This window comes from Mixophyes fleayi, chromosome 9 (genome assembly GCF_038048845.1).
Source record: "Mixophyes fleayi isolate aMixFle1 chromosome 9, aMixFle1.hap1, whole genome shotgun sequence".
In the NCBI taxonomy this organism is placed as follows: Eukaryota; Metazoa; Chordata; class Amphibia; order Anura; family Limnodynastidae; genus Mixophyes; species Mixophyes fleayi.
This window is the reverse complement of record NC_134410.1, coordinates 44437646-44456349: the sequence shown is the minus strand read 5'-3', so window position 1 is coordinate 44456349 and position 18704 is coordinate 44437646. Positions and strand designations below refer to the sequence as shown.

Sequence of the window (18704 nt, the reverse complement as noted above, 5' to 3'; positions counted from 1 at the left end):
CGGGGCTACGGCATACTTGCCAACATGGGCAAGATGATTCCTGGGAGGTCTGGGGTGCAGGTGGGTGTGTGTGGGGGCGGGGCTTGAAGATATGTGTCATTAGCCCCGCCCCAAAATGGACATCACTACTCTGGACCAATAAAAATAGGGGGCAGGGCCACGAAGTTGCGCCCTTGACATCCCTATGCCCCACCCCTTAGTTTACACAGCCGGCCAGGATTAGGGAAAATTGCCTGCTCTCCCGGGAGTCCGGAAGGACTCCTAGAAATTTGGGAGTCTCCCCAACATTCTGGAAGATTAGGCAACTATGGACTACGGCCCCTACTCGCAGTGTCCAAACTTCAAAAGTTGTCATGTTGGGATGTATGGTTCTGCTGTTTATTAATAATTGCCCAATGTTCTGATTGAAACTATGAATTTCCTTTCGCACCTTCAAGGTTAACTCCATAAATCAAATTTAAATGCAGAACTCTATTCACCTGGGGTCCAGTGTTCCACCCAATCCAGCAAGTACCCAACATTTGCTGCAGACAGGCGAGGCTGGGAGTGTGTTGGTGATGAGGGAGCCTTTTCCTAAACAGCATGAACAAGAACAACCTCCTCTGAAAGTAGAAAGCATCTGAGAACCAGATTGATTTGGTGGATTGCCAGACCCCAGGTAACCAATATTTTTGCATTTATGGATAATTTATGGAAATCTATGGGAGTAGCCTTTAATAAATGCAGAAAGATAGGCTTCTCTCCAGAAAAGTTTCCAAGATTCCTTGTCCACTCTTAATATGACCTAGCAGAGGCATGTTTTTACATCTTTTAAATAGATGACAAATGTTTAGTTTTGTTTTCTGAGAGCCATAATGCTTTATTCATACTGTCAGCAAAGAACAATACAGTGCTTGTTTTGTGTTAATCGGCTGCTTACAATTAAAATGGTTTTAGAAATGCAAAAACCACTCCATCTGCAAGCAAGATTTGCATTATTAGTGTGTTCAGCAGCCCCCTGCCTTGTATTTTTTAAGTCACAAACTTTTACAGATGATTGGTGGTAACAAGCCCTTCTGACATAAAAAAAAATATATATATATTTTTTAATGAAAGGTTTTCTTTAATCCATCCTGAAACTAAAACTGTCAAGAAATGAAATACACCAAGGATAAGATTAACAAAACAGTTGCTAGGGCAAAAGTGTCATAAACGTCTCTTGTTCCAGAATCTCACAATGGAGTTTCTGAGTCAGAAAGCATCAGTGTATTCCGGCAATCACCGGGGTCATGTCTGTGACCGGAAGTTTAGTCACATGCTTATTTACAGCTGTGGGGCAGCTTAATGAATCTGGTGCATGACCAAAATGGTAAAAGAACACTAACAATACTGGGATTTACAAGACAGACACTGGCATCAATATACAGAGATTAAAGGGGCGATGAGAGATGCGTTACTAAACTACACTCATATTTAACCGTCCCACAAGATAATAAAATAAACAAATTAGACTTTAGATTTTTTTAATGTGTTAATAGAGGGTCTCCTATTAAGAGAAAATTAGGCAACAGCAGAACAATAAACAATCATAGATGTCCCTTCAAATAATGTCTTTTATAGCCTTCGGTTTCCAGCTGCAGTAACATAGGGTAGCCCCCTTACTCTGCAAATGCATTTATTTAAAGCTGATGAGGGAAATTATTATCAATGCAAAATATATTGTATTGTGATTAGGGTCACACCAGTAAACTAGTGAGATTACAGTATGTCCATTATAATTCCCAACACCATATCTATAAGGCTTGTAATCCAGTTCAAAATAGTCCATGTAAACGTAGTAGCATGGAAATTAAACAGTTAAAATCTTAATAAGAGCATCACCCACAAGCACTATAGTAAGAATCTGCTGTTTAGGGTAATCCTGAATTCCCCCTCCTAACAAGTTCAGTGTAAAAACACAACTATTGTTAAAATTAAGAATGTGTCTAGTGCTGTAAATTAATACCTCATGACCCCAATCTGACCAAACCACACCCATTTCCAGGAACACCCCTCCTTGTTTCCGGTAGGCTACACCACCCTTGGCCACTGAAAATCGAGATGGTCTCCTGAAAACAGTAACTCTCGTGAGCTATTAAAATGACCGAACATTCAGGAAATCTCCAACTTCCTCTATAAGCATTGTCTAATATTCACTGCTTTTCTGATCTAACAACATACTATTAAAGAAACACACGCAATTCCTACACCACTTAAAAAAAACAAAAAACAAAAAGACTGAAAAATTATTATATTTTAATTTAAACTAACCATTCCGCTTCCAGAAGAGACATCTGAACTGGCGCACTTTTCATCCCTTACAAAAACTGACAAACATTTGTTTATTTGTAGTATACACTATAAACATAAAATATTGCTAACTTGATCATTAACAGATTGACCAACACAGTGGAAACCATTAACTTACATCTGCTGCAGTGAAAATCATAGATTTCATTTCCAGACCTCCAAAACCTGGTGTCGGAGACAGACAGCTCAGCCTAACTACACTCCAATGTAATAGAGCACCAAGCGGTCAAATGACCATTGACCATGTAATAACATATGAACAAAGCAACTCTCAGGTTCTGCAACACAATTTTTCTTTAATATGTCATTTTCCATTACTTTGTCCATTTAAACGTAGAAACATTTACAACATCATTTGCTAAAATTCCAGGCTCCACTCATCTCCATTGGGTTTTGTATAAACAAGAGCTGGCTTTGTATAGGAAGAACGAAGGAGCAAGGAACTGTACAACAGCCAAGTAACTATTGGAAAGACCTAAAAGAGACACTAGGAGTAAACATTAACAAAGCAACACTGATAAAACACCAAGTTAATGGGGTGAAGCAAAGCATTAAGTCTTGTTTACTAAAAGTCACTAGCTTTAAAACCACCAAACAAAAGACACTTTCACTGTTGTCACAGCAGCGAGCCAGCAAGTAAAATAATAAATATCTCTTTCATTCAGGTCTCCTCCAATTTTCATCCTCCTGAAAGAAAGTATCTTGTGTGTCACCATGGCTAAAAGGTAATGTATTATGTGGCCAGATATGAATTGTACCTATGCTCTGTGCAGTATATAAATCACAGCAGGCGTGACAGAAACCCTTGCTTATTCATTTAGCTCTTGTCCTCTCCAGCATCACAATTCTGTGAGGTTTTGCGGTCAGTGCTTTTGCTGAATCAATGTAAAAATGACCTACAGTGAAGGGCAGAATCATTCAACATTAGACTGTAAGTGCCATCATAATCTATCACAGCAGAACGTCATAATACACCGGTCCTCAAAATAATCACACACAAAAAATATAGCACAACCACATTGGGATACCCCCTAATTTTACCAGGGGCACACTTTGTCATAGGAACCAAGGTTTGAGGTGTACAAGGCAGTAAGTGAATGTTCAAACTACAAATATTTTTTTTATTATTATTATTATTATTATGTGGGCAGCACGGTGGCGTAGTGGTTAGCACTTCTGCCTCACAGCACTGGGGTCATGAGTTCATTTCCCAACCAATGCCTTATCTTTGTGGAGTTTGTATGTTCTCCCCGTGTTTGCGTGGGTTTTCTCCAGGTTCTCCGGTTTCCTCCCACATTCCAAAAAGAAACAGGTTAATTGGCTGCTAAAAAATTAACCCTAGTCTATGTGTGTTAGGGAATTCAGACAGTAAGCCCCAATAGGGCAGGGACTGATGTTAGTGAGTTCTCTGTACAGCGCTGCGGAATTAGTGGCGCTATATAAATAAATGGTGATGATGATGATGAATGCATTGAAAGCAACAGACTTTCAATACTGTACACCTGTAGTTCTCAATCTGCACCTATGGGTATTGGGGTGTGTCTAGCCATTCGGCACTGTAATATGGCAAATGAAATGGTACCCTTCACACCCCTTTTACAAACGCTCATAAACAGATATACACTTTTAAATACAAATATTGTCATATTTAAGCATCATTACATATACTGCCATAGTAGATATGACTTTTGCAATAAGAAAACTATTTTACTATTTTGTTTTTTTATTTATTTAATTACCTTTATTTTGCTGCCCTTCAAAATATAGTGCCTTAGACAGCTGCCTCATTATAGGCACACTCCTGTACAGTCGCCCTCAGACAGATTACAGCTGTATTTCAGAGAGGAAGTTAGATCACATTAACAGACAACAGGTGTGCTTGATAAACATTTATAGGAACAAGGTGGTGCTTGGTAGGAGAAGGTCCAGAAATACTGGTATAAACATGAAGCTGGCAGGGAATGCTGGGATTTTAGTTCCATAAAAGCCAGAAATCCAAAGGTTGCGTAACCTAGAATAGGCTATGTGCAAATGTTAGCAAGTTACATTTATTTTCAATCTCCCTTTAAGTGTCTAGTAGGAGAAAACAGCAAGAATGTTCAAAGTTCAAAGCCAACATATGAGAATGGAATTCCAAACTGTGACTCTGTTATTACAGGATCTTCATACCAAGGGAACAGTGCAATCAACGTCAATGTACTGGCCAACAAATACACTGTAAAACCTAACGATTTGTTAATGAAAATATATGTAAGTGATTAAGTGGTTAAAAGTTGTATGACAGTTTAGTGCTGGGTTTTTCAATTCTAGTCCTTGTGTATCCCCAACAGGTTATGTCTTAAAGGGCCACTACACCTAAAAACAAAGCCTTTACCTAAAACCTAGCCTGAGCTATAATGATTCTTGTCATGTCAGCAATCCAATCAACAGAGGTGTGTCAGTGTCTAACAGCTGATGGTCTGCCCAGTCTTGACCCTTACTGTTCTGCTGGTTGGTGGGCCTAAGATTTGCTTTTTTGCTTAAATCATATAAAGGGATTTATGTAATCATGGTATGGTGAAATACATTTCCGCACAATGGCTATCTGTGCTACTAAAGGGTAGTTATGGATGTAAAGTAAGTCAAAATGGACATTTCCATTCTTAGGGGGGGATTCAATTAGTTGCTAGTGTTCTGTTGAACATCGCCTCGATGTCCAAGTGCACACATTGATTGCCAATACGGTACAGAATCTCTGCTCATTTCCTCCTCCCATCTCTATGGGATGTGAGGGAAAATAAGCGGAGATTTGAGGAAGACCATAAAAGCGGTGTGTCTCACCCGGACTGTTCCGGAGACACATCGCGGCACCTCGCTACTAACTTAATTGCCCCTTTAAAGTAAACATTGAAAACATTTTTTTTGTTTGCTTTGTGAAGCAATGCTATTTTTTGGAGCATGGAAATATGAATACTGTCATTTAGTAACTTGCAAATTAATTGCATTATTTGTATAGTGCAAATCAGCCATAGCAGTTGCATTGTTAGGGACACATACATGGGTTTGGCTATCATGAGGTAAACAGAGGCAGCTCTGTCAGGGAGCAGAAATTGGGGGGCTTCAAAATGTAGGCAGCTAGGGCCTGATTCATCAAGGATCTTAACTTGAGAAACTTCTTATTTCAGTCTCCTGGACAAAACCATGTTACAATGCAAGGGGTGCAAATTAGTATTTTGTTTTGCACATAAGTTAAATACTGCCCATTTTTTCATGTAGCACACAAATACTTGATAGTTTATTTGTACACTGAAATTTAAAGTTGATATTTGTGTGCTACATGAAAAAACAGTCAGTATTTAACTTATGTGCAAAACAGAATACTAATTTGCACCCCTTGCATTGTAACATGGTTTTGTCCAGGAGACTGAAATAAGAAGTATCTCAAGTTAAGATCCTTGATGAATCAGGCCCCTCGCTTGGAACAATTAACTTTCTTGTCATAAAGTATGTTAGTTGCTTCTACCTTGTACTTCTAATAATGGATTAGAGTGACATATGTTTTTAGTAGCGTGCACTAGGTGTTTATAGTAGTCTGCATAAAACAAAGACAGTGGTGCCATTCCAGTGGCTGAATTACTAGGCATCTCTCTGGATACATATATACTAAATATGTAGTACATGTACCATATCACATAACAATGCCAAAGAATAGATCTTGTGGAGGTCCTTAAGGAACCATCAAATTTCCCTTAGAAGACCAAAAAGGAGCCTCCCGTTTTAGCCTTTCAAAATTTTGGATACATTTATAAAAAAAAACATTTTTTGATAAAAAACAAAACAAAAAAGTAGTAATTGTACCCAAGCTTGCATAGGATTGATAGGAAAAATGAGGAGTCACCTCGTAGCTACTGATTAGACCTAAACCTACTCTCTCAATTGCTGCAGTAAGAGATCTAATTTACAAGGTATTTGTACTGTCTGACAGTTGCTAACAATGAGAGAGCTGTTTGTAAAGGAGAATGAGAGAATCGCTTCACAGATTTGAAAGGATTCCAGGAATCATTTTCTCTTGGAAGAGCCATTTAGCATAAACAATCCAAACAGGTATTAACCTGAATGTAATTTAATAGGGATCTGCTTATCTTTGTGGTGTGATGGATAATAGGGTCATTGAGCCGGGAACTGTGCACCACAATCTGCTGTGGGATCACCTAACGTTGTGTGGGTGCTAATTCTAAACTGCAGGGGCTGGAAACCTAATGCAGAACACTGGCTTTACTTTGCCCTGTTGTAATAAAAAGCATCCCCAATAAATTCTCACATTTCCAGCTGTATGGAAACATCATGTTAGGATATTTTGCTACTTATGCACCAGAAGGTTCTAAATGTACAAAGTGCAATACAATAAAATAACAAGTGAACCACAATAATGATGGGCTGACATAACTCACAAAACTAATCCTGTCAATGCAGTGTTTTCATTGTTTTGATTAGGGTTTATATGTGTCCCCGTTTTCCAAGGACAGTCCCATTTTTTCTAATGGAAATCTGTACCATAGAATCTTCCTAGAATTTAGACTCCTTGTGCACACAAAATATAACAAGTTAGATGTATTACATTTTATATAGGGGTGTTTTGAAACTACAATCTTCCTGCTTTGACAGATGTCTCACATGACTATTTTGTGCTGTTAGGGACCTTGCTCTTTTTACTGTCTAACTGTGGCTTCATGTTTTTCTCCATTCCTTTCCCCACATCAAAACATTGTCTCTGTCATATGCAAATCTGTTCTAACTAATCGCAAAAGTGAACAGGTCACTGCCTCCAAACACTGGGTACACACTACAGTGTTTTCAGCAGATTGTCCGGCCAAACAATAAACAACTGATTGGCCCGATATCACAGTAGTGTGTAGCCTGCAACGAGGAACGATTATCGTTTCAAAGCACATAATATCATTAAACAAGATTTTTAAACTGAACTAAAAATCTTGTTCAACAATGGAATGATGTTGTTCCAATTCTGCTGTGTGTATGCACTCTGCAGAACTAGTACGGCAATTGAGACAGCTGGTGCACGTACCAGTGGAAATGTGCACCTTCTTCATTCAGCTTGAGGATGATTCCGGAGCTCTGACAGCAGTACCAAGAAGCAGGTCCTGGCAGGGAAAAGGTGCGACATCTGGAGTCCAGGCAATCTCTGCTTCACACGGCTTGCTGGGAACAGACGCTGGAGATCCGTAGGTTGCCTACCTCCATATAGGTAAAAAAAAAAATATATAGAGCCTTAACATTGAGTGCTTACTTCCTCTTCTTCCACACGTCATTTAAACGTGTTTGAGGAAAACAAGTATTTTAGCATTGTTATGCCTCAATATTAAGTAAACTAGCTCTGAGGTGTAATGATTTTCAGACCTTATGGCACCAATTCTAATGCAGATAGGAAGGGGTTAAGCAAATGTAGTTGAGGACATATCCGGGACAGCTGTCACTTTTCCTTGCTGGACTCCTGAATCCTCCGAGGAGTTGCAGCCGATGGTTATGACAGATGAAGAGCACAGATCTGAAGGTAATCATGTACAGTGTGTACACATCAATCGGCATGCTAGTCGGGATCTTTTTCTTTCCCGTCGTTGGTTAACTCTGTTGTTGGTAGAATTTTCCTGTAGCGTGTAGCCAGCCATAGTTTTACCCCACCAACTTGTATACTCCCTTTACATTAATTCACGATTGTTAGTTTACAGTGATCAGTCAGAAAAAAACTGAAGAAAAGAGGGTAGGGGCATTCTGTGCCATAGATAGTGGTGTCAAATTGGTTGCTAGAAGCAGCACTGAATGCCCATCCCTTCAAAGCTGTAACTTATAAGGGGAAGGTGAAACTACTTTAATGAAGGCTGCATGGATAATATTAAAAATATCCACATTTAGATATTACCAAAGACATACACACATACATGTAAAACTATTCCCATATTACAATTCCCCATATTATAATACCGAATGTAATGTTTCCTATACATTTCTAAAGTCATAAGTAGTATGTATTAATGAAAAAAAATGTCTATAATAACCTCATAGTTCATTTAGGCTTTTTCTTATGTAAAATTTGGCTATCTATTGCCAATGGCTGTTTAACAATGCTCCATAAAGCTCGACACAGCCTAACACTGCATCAACTCACTTGACCTAGAAGTTGAAAGTCAAATCTCATCTGATTAAATCCCGAATAGGAACATTACTGTTAATAGATGTCCTTGCAGGCTGAACAGTCCTCATTGTGAATTGCACAGTGGGAGACTCCTATTGGCTGCTATCTGAGTCAAGATGTAGTACTGGTGCAATTAGGCATGACTCATTGGGCCCTTAAATATTTCAGTAAATAGTATGCAGATGCAGACTTTAACCAAACGAGCTCCAGAATGAGCGACAAATTGCACTGCAAGCAGACAGATGGCATATATGTGACACAAAATAAATATATGGGCCAACAGAAACAGTTTAATACTACATATTTTCCTTGTTAAATTAAATTAACATGTTCACAGAGATATACAGTTCATGATTAATTATTAGAATCTGGTTAGAAAGATCATTAAAATATGATATTAGATAGATGTAGAAAATTGCACATTCAATACAGAATAAATATTTGTGGAGTTATAACAGCATAATATCCACCACAATGGATCACTACAAAAGTGGTGTACTAAAATACATGCCACAAATATGTAGCTAAAGAAGCTGTCAGTTTAAAGGTTCACTCAGCAGAGAGGTATTTAAAAAATGTTTTATAAGCACTTGCAAACGTCCCTTTCTGCATAGAGAATGTAGATGCGTCTAACATGCTATCAATTTGTGACAGGCAAGGGATCAATAAAAAACATTACATATGCCACCTACATACAGGAAATAGGGGGTGCCCCTCCTCCAGAAATCTCCTCATTACCTGAAGCATATTTGAAATGCATTTGCTATCAGCATTGGGAGGCAACTGGGAGGTCACCGTAGCCTTCCCCAATGGAATAGAGCCAGATGCATTCAGAAAAACGCAGCGGAATGCTAGTAAAATGGTGAGTGGGTATGGGTGGGTGTGCGTATGTCATTATAAATAATGGTATATATTTTCAGACTTGATTATATATGTTAAAAGTCAACAGTTGGCTTTGGGAAATGGGGTGTCCCACTATTTACTATACTTGGAAAGGGGTGGATACTTAATAAAGGAAAGCTCCTCCAAAGTTGTCGTTTAAACTTTTCTGCGTTTTCCCCAGAACGCAGGAGTGTGCTAGAAATACCTTTTACCCTGCTTGTCTGAATGAGCCCTAACATATAGAACAAATATACTTCTGACTTTTGCAATCAAGATTTCTTGCTGAATAATTCTTTCTAGTAAGGTTTGATTGGCTAATTAATGTAATCAACTCATGCACAGATTTTTTAATCACACTGTGCTGCACCAGGAAATCCAGAATATCATTTAAAAGCTGTAGAAATAAAATGGAAAAATTGTGATGATTTCATTATATGAAGCCAATATATTCACAAAGGATGACACTCACAAACACAAGAATATACGGTACATATTTGGTTTGATTCTTGTTGTCTAGTGTTCGACTGGGAGAGACCGGGTCAATTACTAATGGTGTCCAGAAGGGGCCAAGGCTCTTCAAGGCCGTCTTCATTTTCATGGAACCAATCTGTATTGGTGTGTAGAATAGGCATGAGATAATATGTGGCTCCATACCATAAGATGTGGGGGGGAATTCAATTGGCCGTGCTACTTGAAAAAGTAACGCAACCTGCATACTATAGTGCACGTAATTACCATTATCATTATCATCATCATCATCACCATTTATTTATATAGCGCCACTAATTCCGCAGCGCTGTACAGAGAACTCACTCACATCAGTCCCTGCCCCACTGTGGCTTACAGTCTAAATTCCTAACACACACATACACACAGACTAGGGTCAATTTTTGTTAGCAGCCAATTAACTTACTGGTATGTTTTTGGAGTGTGGGAGGAAACCGGAGCACCTGGAGGAAACCTACGCAAACACGGGGAGAATATACAAACTCCACACAAATACGGCCATGGTCGGGAATTGAACTCATGACCCCAGTGCTGTAAGGCAGAAGTGCTAACCACTTAGCCACCGTGCTGCCCATTATTACGGTAGTTTTAGCTGCGAGCAGAAAGCCGGGTTAATATTACCGTAATACGGTTAATGCGGCAGTACTTGCGGGGGAATTAAATTCCCCCCTTTATGTCCAAACAGGCTACAAAAAATTTGGGTGCACAAGACTATGGTGACTGCCTACGGTATGGTAATGTTAAGAGGCATACAGCCACCTGCCTACTACAGTTCAGACCTGGGTTCATTGTTCCCTACAAGGAAGTCCACATGGAGCACAGCATCTGACCAAATGCAGTCATTGCCAGTCCCAGCGTTCAGTGTGTACTTCCTAATAGGTATCAATTTACTCCATTTCTCATCAGGCAAGAGCTGTGGTCATCAAGTGGATAAATGCAGCTCAGCCTGACCTGTCATAGACTCTGTCTACCAAATCAAATTGTGGTGGTATAACAGTAGACCGTAGAAGTAACAAATGCTGAACACACCTTTAAAATGTAAATCAAAGTAAAGCTAATTTGACATTATGTATTGTAGCAATAAAGAAGAAAATATGTGCAATCTTAAATTCTATATTTATCTACAGCAAACTTGACTGAACGCATATTAATGCAAGAAAAGACTGATGTCTTTGGAGGCGGACAATGAAGAGAAAAATGTATGACAATTATACAATTGCTTTCTGTTCTATTATATATTTATACATGTGAGTGAGCATTAAGGTATTCCCTTCCCTAAGCAGTTATGTGTTTAATTTTATAGCAAGCAGGCGTAGAGGAAACTGGTTCACATAGGTTGCCTGAGATAACCTAATACAACCCAAGTAACAGATTTATAAATACGTTTCCAATAAATTACATTGAAACTGGGCATTGTAAGACCTCATTAAACAAACAACAGAAACAATATGTGTATAGAATAATACCTCCCGCCCCCCACTACCCAAGATAAAATGATTGGGCCCTGACTCTTATCACATGACCAGCCTCAGTAACTTGCACAGTGACGGGAGGCTGTTTAGACATCAGGCAGAGCTGATGGTGCTCCTGGTCAAGCATTGAATCTCAAATATAACGGAGGAGACATCTCCTCTTTAAGGGAACATCCAGAGAACACTGTTATTTGTGGCACATTTGAAGCGCTTTAACACTCCTACAGGAGAGTAGCTTTGTGACTTTTGAAGAGTCATAAAAATTAAACAGCTGCCCGATGATATGAAGACATGGATGAAAAGCACATCAAAGATAATGCAATGATTTAATAACGTTTATAGGCAGGAATGTATTAGCTAGTATTCAGGTTAATGCCAGGTCAAAGGTAAGTAGAAGTCTTTATTTTAGCTTATCTTAGTGAATCCCGTCTCTGTGTTTTCTAGTTTTGGCTGGAATTCTTTACATTGTTGCAAAGTAAAATAAAGTAGTAAAATTAACAAAACTCAACATGATATGGAATAAAAGTGAACCTTACTTTGCAGTGACACAACTATAACCCTCAGGCCAGTTACTCACTGGTGTTAAGAAATGCAGTAACACCGCCAAACGCGATTTCATTTCACAAGCAGTATGTGCGCTTGGCAGGCACAGGCTGACGGACGTCAGCCCTGGGGGCACACGCCGCACAGACGGCCGCATCACATGACACGTGATGCGGCCGCGTCATCAATGATACGGCCGCATCACGTGTCATGTGATGCGGCCGCGCATTTATATTACTTCCGGGTGGCGGCCGGCCCTAACAGCCGTGATTCTGAGCGGCCCAGGGGGCCGATGCCCCCCTGCCACCCGGCCCAGCCTGCCCCTGGCCCTTGGACACTAGACTAATCTCGTGTGTCCACTTTGTAACACAAACGCAAGTAAATGGAACATGCAGCACTTATAAGACTACGCTGTGTTGCCGCTTCAGACCACAGACACAAGTCAATATGCAGTTACTGGAATCATGGGTCCCATTCCCTTACCTATTTAAAAAACGCTAGTAAAAGTATGTATTTTAAATCCAGGCAGTAATCAGCCTTACAATGTTTAGCTTAACGTACTAGATGTTGCTGGCATTTACGGTGTCCGTTATAAACATATCTCACAAAATTCCCTAGTTTGGCGGGACTGACGAGATTCACGGACACAGAAATGGTCATAGCTTCATAATAATGTGGGAATGATTTGGGTGCTGGGGAACTAGGTGTGGTTTGGGGATCAGGCCATGATTCATTTGTGTCCCGATTTTGCTTTTGCAATGTTGGGAGGTAATTATGCGTCTGGAAGATGAAGTTATTGGCAAAGTGGGAGGAACTACAAACAATACAGTTAGGATTATGTGCAAAACATTCCCAAAACTGAGTGCAGCAAAGGATGCTGGGGTAGGGCTGACTTGCCAATATTACCATTTTCCTATAGGCTGGTTTTATGTATCAATTTATAGACTTGGGGGTAAATGTATCAATGTACGGATTCTTCAACTCCGGCGAGATCGGCGTCTTCAGCGCTTAAATTTAAAGCGGCGCTGCCTTGTAAAGGGAAGTTTCCCTTTACAAGGCAGCGCCGCTTTAAATTTAGGCGCTGAAGACGCCGATCTCGCCGGAGTTGAAGAATCCGTACATTGATACATTTACCCCTTGGTATTGATCTTGCACACTGACACTCAACTCTGTAGGGGGACCTCTAACCATATATTACAAGCTCATCCAATATTAAGTAACACCTACAAATATATGTAAAAATTTCAATACCATGAGCAATCCCAATTTATTTAGTCCTGGAATGTACTATTTATATGTGAATAGTAATCCTAGTCATTTTATATAGAGAACATGTACTTTACATTCCAAAATCCTTTAATATAGATGTAGGCAGTGGTTGAAATAGGGGTGTATATGGTGGTGTGCTATACCGCCACTTCTCCTAGTGCTTCAATTGTAAAACTATCCAAATGCCATTCACTTACATCCCATTACGTTTTCCATACCACCACTTCTTAATTTTCCCTTGGACCACTGGATGTAGGGGAATATTTTTTTTCTACTGCCTTTCACAACAGAATGTTTGAGGTTGATGGATACATGTTCAAAATATTGTAATGTTTCAATTGCTAGAGAACATAATGATAATTAATTTTTGAATCAGACAAAAGATTTTTCAGAAGCGGTGATGCTGTATTTCACAACCACCAAACTGTTTAAATGATTGAGTATCATCCGCAACATCTCTGCTAAAAACAGTAGTAAAATAGTGCAAATTCAGGGAGGCAGACAAGCTAGTTACAGCTAATTATGTTCCGTAGACATGCTTGCTTTTTTCTCCTCTGCGAGTGTTTATTTCAGCTCCCAGTGCTCTGATAGCTCGTGACAGCTTGCTGGGACACAAGAAAAGAAGTAGGTCAGGGTAAGCTGAAATCAGCAGCGGAGGATCCCATTAGACAGGCTTGTAGGGCAATAGCTAGCCTGTGATGTAGTGACAGTATAAGATGCACATAACAAACAGCCCGAGGACAGCCTCAAGCAAAACCAGTATATTTATCCTCTGTGTGTTATAATGATCCCACATATAGCTTTGCCAGACTGCGATTCATTGTACAGAACGTATCTAGACAGATATCCTATCAAAAGATGGCCTTGCGCGTACTTGAAAATATGTAAAGCCACAGGACATGCAAAACACACTCTAATCTACCAATTGCCCTTACCCAGCAATATTATCTGCTTACTTCAGCAAAACAGTTTGTTGTTTCTGTCATGCCAGGTAGGCACTCCGTATTGTACACTCCAGAGACACAATCTATACATACTACATCGTTTCTTTGTTAGACATTGAGCATCGCAGGCAGGGCTGGGCTGCTGCCATGAGCTTATAGCTGTATCAATCAGCGGCCATTATGACATATGGCCGTCTAACAAGAAGCGCCACCGGTATGGGTAGAGATGGCAACCCTTGACATTCAATTTATTGAACTACAGCTCCCATTGTTCAAGCAGCAGTAAATTTACAGTAGAACGGTTACTTGGAGACACATAGTCAAACATAATGGCGAATATTTCAGACTGTTTTGCTGATATAGGTTGCAGTCCACTAATAAAACTTGTAGCCTGAGCATGGCTACTGCATACGCCAGATGAAGACCACCGGTAGTTCCAACACAGTGTAGAACCACAAGTCCCAGCATTCTCAGGCAGCCAGGCTGGGACTTGACGTGACTCTTCAGCAGGGAAGCCACAAGATGCCGAAGCTGGTCATTGACCATAGTAAACAGCACTCCTTCAGGCAGTGAGATTATACTACACCCAGTGAAATAAATGTTATAATAGGATTAGAATGTAATGTAGTATAACATTGTCTCCTAAATAATTCATTGTACAGAAAAGGGATCTTTCTAATCAAAGACACAGAATAATGGAATTTCTTAGCAAACATATTAAACTATTCCTTTCATGTACCTGACAGACATTACAAGCAAGACGAATATAACTTGACTACTTTAAATACTGAAATATAATTGCAAATGGCCTTATAGATTTGATGGATGTGATTCCATGAAATAAGTGAGGAGCTAATACAGTGTAAATAATGATCACAGCCATCCAAGTCCTTGAATGGGTTAATAATAACCATTTGCCTCTCAAAGAAAGAAAAACTCCTCCTGCAATCTCTCAGGGGCAGAGAACATCTGTCATTATTCAATAGGGTAAGGGTTTATTGCCACAACAAAGCATCCTGTACAATTAATCTCTAACAGGTCCTACTCACAAGGCTCTAGAATTGCTGGTTTCTTACTACAAGTAATATAGTCACTGGCACTTTTGGGAATATAGAAAAAGTACACAGCAAAAATATCACTACAAGAGAGATTAATTTTAGCTGTAAAAGTAAAATAATAATAATATATATATATATATATATATATATATATATATATATATATATATATATATATATATGATGTATATACATATATACATACACACACACACTACACACACACAAGACTATATTAAATGGGACTGAAATTCTATTTGCACCAGGGGTGGATCTAGAATTTTATTTTACGAGGGGCGATTTAGGGGGGGCAGTTTAGTCCCCGCCTCCTTCTTGACACCTAAGGCTGCCTGCACAGACAGGCAGGGAGAGTGTGCTGCTCGGCAGCTCTGATTGCGTTTTAAAAACAATCAGAGCAGCCGGGCAGCACACTCTCCCTGCCTGTCTCTGCCGAACGGACCTGCACATAGTGTGCACCCGCCAGCAGCAAGCCCCTGCTAGGGGGGACGATTGCCCCGATCGCCCCCCACCATGGATCCGCCACTGATTGCACTAATCTTTTAATTGATTATTATCCTCCAACTACAAGAATGGTTTGAGACCCAACATGTGAAATTCCCCATCATTAACAAAAATCAGACTACTGAACTATGAATTCTTCTTATCTTGCTGCTTAGAGGATTGTACATTGAGTAGTGAGCATAAAAGATCGGTCTAATGCGAGCGTCCACTTACTGAGGAATTCTAGCAGCCCTTTAAAAATCATATTCCAGAGGCTTTCATCTTATTATTGCTATTATCATCATCTATTATATTACACAGTGCTGTACAGAGAATATTTGTTATTTACATCAGTCCCTGTCCCCTAACACACAAGCGCACACACGCTGGGGTCCATTTTAGTCAGCAGACAATCAATTTGCCAGTCTGCTTCTGGAATGTGGGAGGAAACATGGGAGAATATGCAAATTCAACACAGATTGGCCCTGTTTGGGAATCAAACTCAGTGCTAATCTCTGTACCACAGTGTTGCCCCACTGCAATCCCCCATTATTCTGATAGTGGAGAGAGTGGAGGGGGGCTTCCTTACAAACCCTTACCTCACAAAAATGGCAGGTGATACATCTCTTTTAATGTTACACGGACTAATATATAAACAAATCTTTGTCACGCACTTTAAGCTGATGAAAATGCCAAAATATGATCACAATAGACTACATATATTACTTCCTAATACTAAATTATTTAACTGTAGGTGATTTGTGCTAGATTTAATAAGCTGAAACCTTGCTCTTGGGAAAGTTACACAGATTTATTATGACAAGTCCAACCACACCAGAGTTTGTAAAATAAAGATTACACAATGTTTAACCTACATTGTGCCGATTTCTCAAGCTATGATTACAGTAAACAGGCTCTCATGGACTAATTCAGTGCATCTGACAGCTTTCTCCAATAACTACTGGTTAGTGTACAAATCAACGCAGGAGAGCAATCATAGGATGGATACAAAATTGTTGATATAAAACTACAACCAATTTACAAATGGCTCACAGTCTAAAAAAAAAAATAAACCACTAGATTTATCACAGAGAAACCATTTAGCTGACGGTAGCAGATTGTTATCCCTTTAAACAAATAGTGCTGTGTTTGTGTGAAGGGACTGTTTCATGTTAATAGGCTATTTAATTGTAACAAATGTAGAGACTTTTGACTTTTTTTGTACACCCTGGCAGTTTTCATGGGAACCTCTCAGTTGAGAGCAAGATGTAGTCTTACTCATTAAAAAATGGGAGTATTCTCAAGAATGGACAGGCAGTGCCACTGCCTAACACAGAACTTACCAGTAAATTGGGTAATAACCAAACCATTAGACAGATGACTAGTTGGCCTAGTTGTTAAATATACTACAACCTACAAAACTGTCATTTTTTTATCTTCTACATTGGAATCTGCTAGTGTCTAATCTTCTAGAGTCTAATGTACAGTCAAGAGAAACCACCTTTAATATGATCCGCACCTTTATATGAGGAGTCCTTTATTAATACCCACTGACAATCAGGGACCTCAGGTTAGTTCTCAGACCCCCATGCCCTCCCCCATCCCATCATCGTCTATTTATATAGCGCCACTAATTCCGCAGCACTGTAAAGAGAACTCACTCACATCAGTCCCTGCCCCATTGGAGCTTACAGTCTAAATTCTTTAACACATACAGAGAGAGAGAGAGGGAAAGAGATCAGGGTCAATTTGATAGCAGCCAATTAACCTACCAGTATGTTTTTGGAGTGTGGGAGGAAACCGGAGCACCCTGATGAAACTCACACAAACACAGGAAGAACATAAAAACTCCACACAGATTGGGGAACTCCATTGGGGCAGGGACTGATGCGAGTGAGTTCTCTGTACAGCGCTGCGGAATTAGTGACGCTATATAAATAAATGGTGATGATGATGATAACATCCACAATCACCCCAACTGCTCCCCACTTTATTAAATCCCATACTCTCAGAAAAGTGGGATTTGCATAACCACAAGACTATGGACAGCAATATAGATACAAATATATGCCTTACTGGTCTACTACAGCAATTCCTATTCAAAACTCAAGTTTATGCATTATACAAAAATATACACACTGCTGAAATAACACAATACTAGAAGTCTAACTTCTAAACTCCTTCTATGGTGCATTAGAGAGTTTATTATCTCATATATAATAGCAAAACAATAATGTGCAAGCTTGAAAGTAGTTAGGCTTTCATAGTACCAATATATAAAATTGATTTATACAGATTTTGTAAAAAATCAATACAATTAGCATATATCAGAACACTAGAGAGGCAACTTGCCAGCGGGTTCAGGATGCTAGGATATTGCAGAAATCCTTATGTGTACAAAACTATAACAAATTACTATGTTAATAATCTTCTCCACACTGTTTTACTGTAATTAATTACTTTGACATCTTCTTATTTGCCGTTAATATGCTTGAGCAAACCTACAACATTTCCAAAGCTGAACATTTGGGCATCTCTGTGTAGTTTCTTCCAAGTTTATTGGCTAATGGAAATGAAATTGGTTTACTTAATATTTTATGTATAGTTGCTTAAATAAATGTTTAGTATACAGGATTGGATCTGCTCCATCAATTTTTCAATTTTTTTAAGTGGATTCCCATTTATTTTATAACCAATCCCCTGATGGACTTTGACCAAACGGAATTTTATTTTTACGGATTTAGAAGACAGTTTATTGGAAAGTTTACTGTAGTGTAGTACAGACCATAGCAATGGGATTAATATAATGTGCTGAAATAAATAGACTGTCATGACATTTTCGTCTTTCATATATAACAGTGTCCTCAAATTTTCTACGGTCATAAATCTCTTCTTATACTACTTTTTCTAACATTTCAAGTAGCAATTATGATTAAAATTGAGTATTGCTCGTGTCATAAGCTCATGCACACACCCAGAAAACGATCATCAATGAATATAAGACAAGTTATTT

The 18704-nt window shown here is 39.2% G+C and overlaps 1 protein-coding gene and 1 long non-coding RNA gene across 3 annotated transcripts in view; one reads left to right on the top strand and one right to left on the bottom strand.

Annotated features, from left to right (window-relative positions):
- The window catches only part of MAMLD1 (mastermind like domain containing 1), a 148275-nt gene that overhangs the window by 92579 nt on the left and 36992 nt on the right, over positions 1-18704 (bottom strand). The gene's annotated exons all lie outside the window — the stretch shown is intronic.
- Positions 457-11382, top strand: LOC142101573 (uncharacterized). Its single transcript, XR_012679046.1, has 3 exons — positions 457-658; positions 2994-3053; positions 11032-11382. It is a non-coding gene; the product is annotated as an uncharacterized LOC142101573 (long non-coding RNA).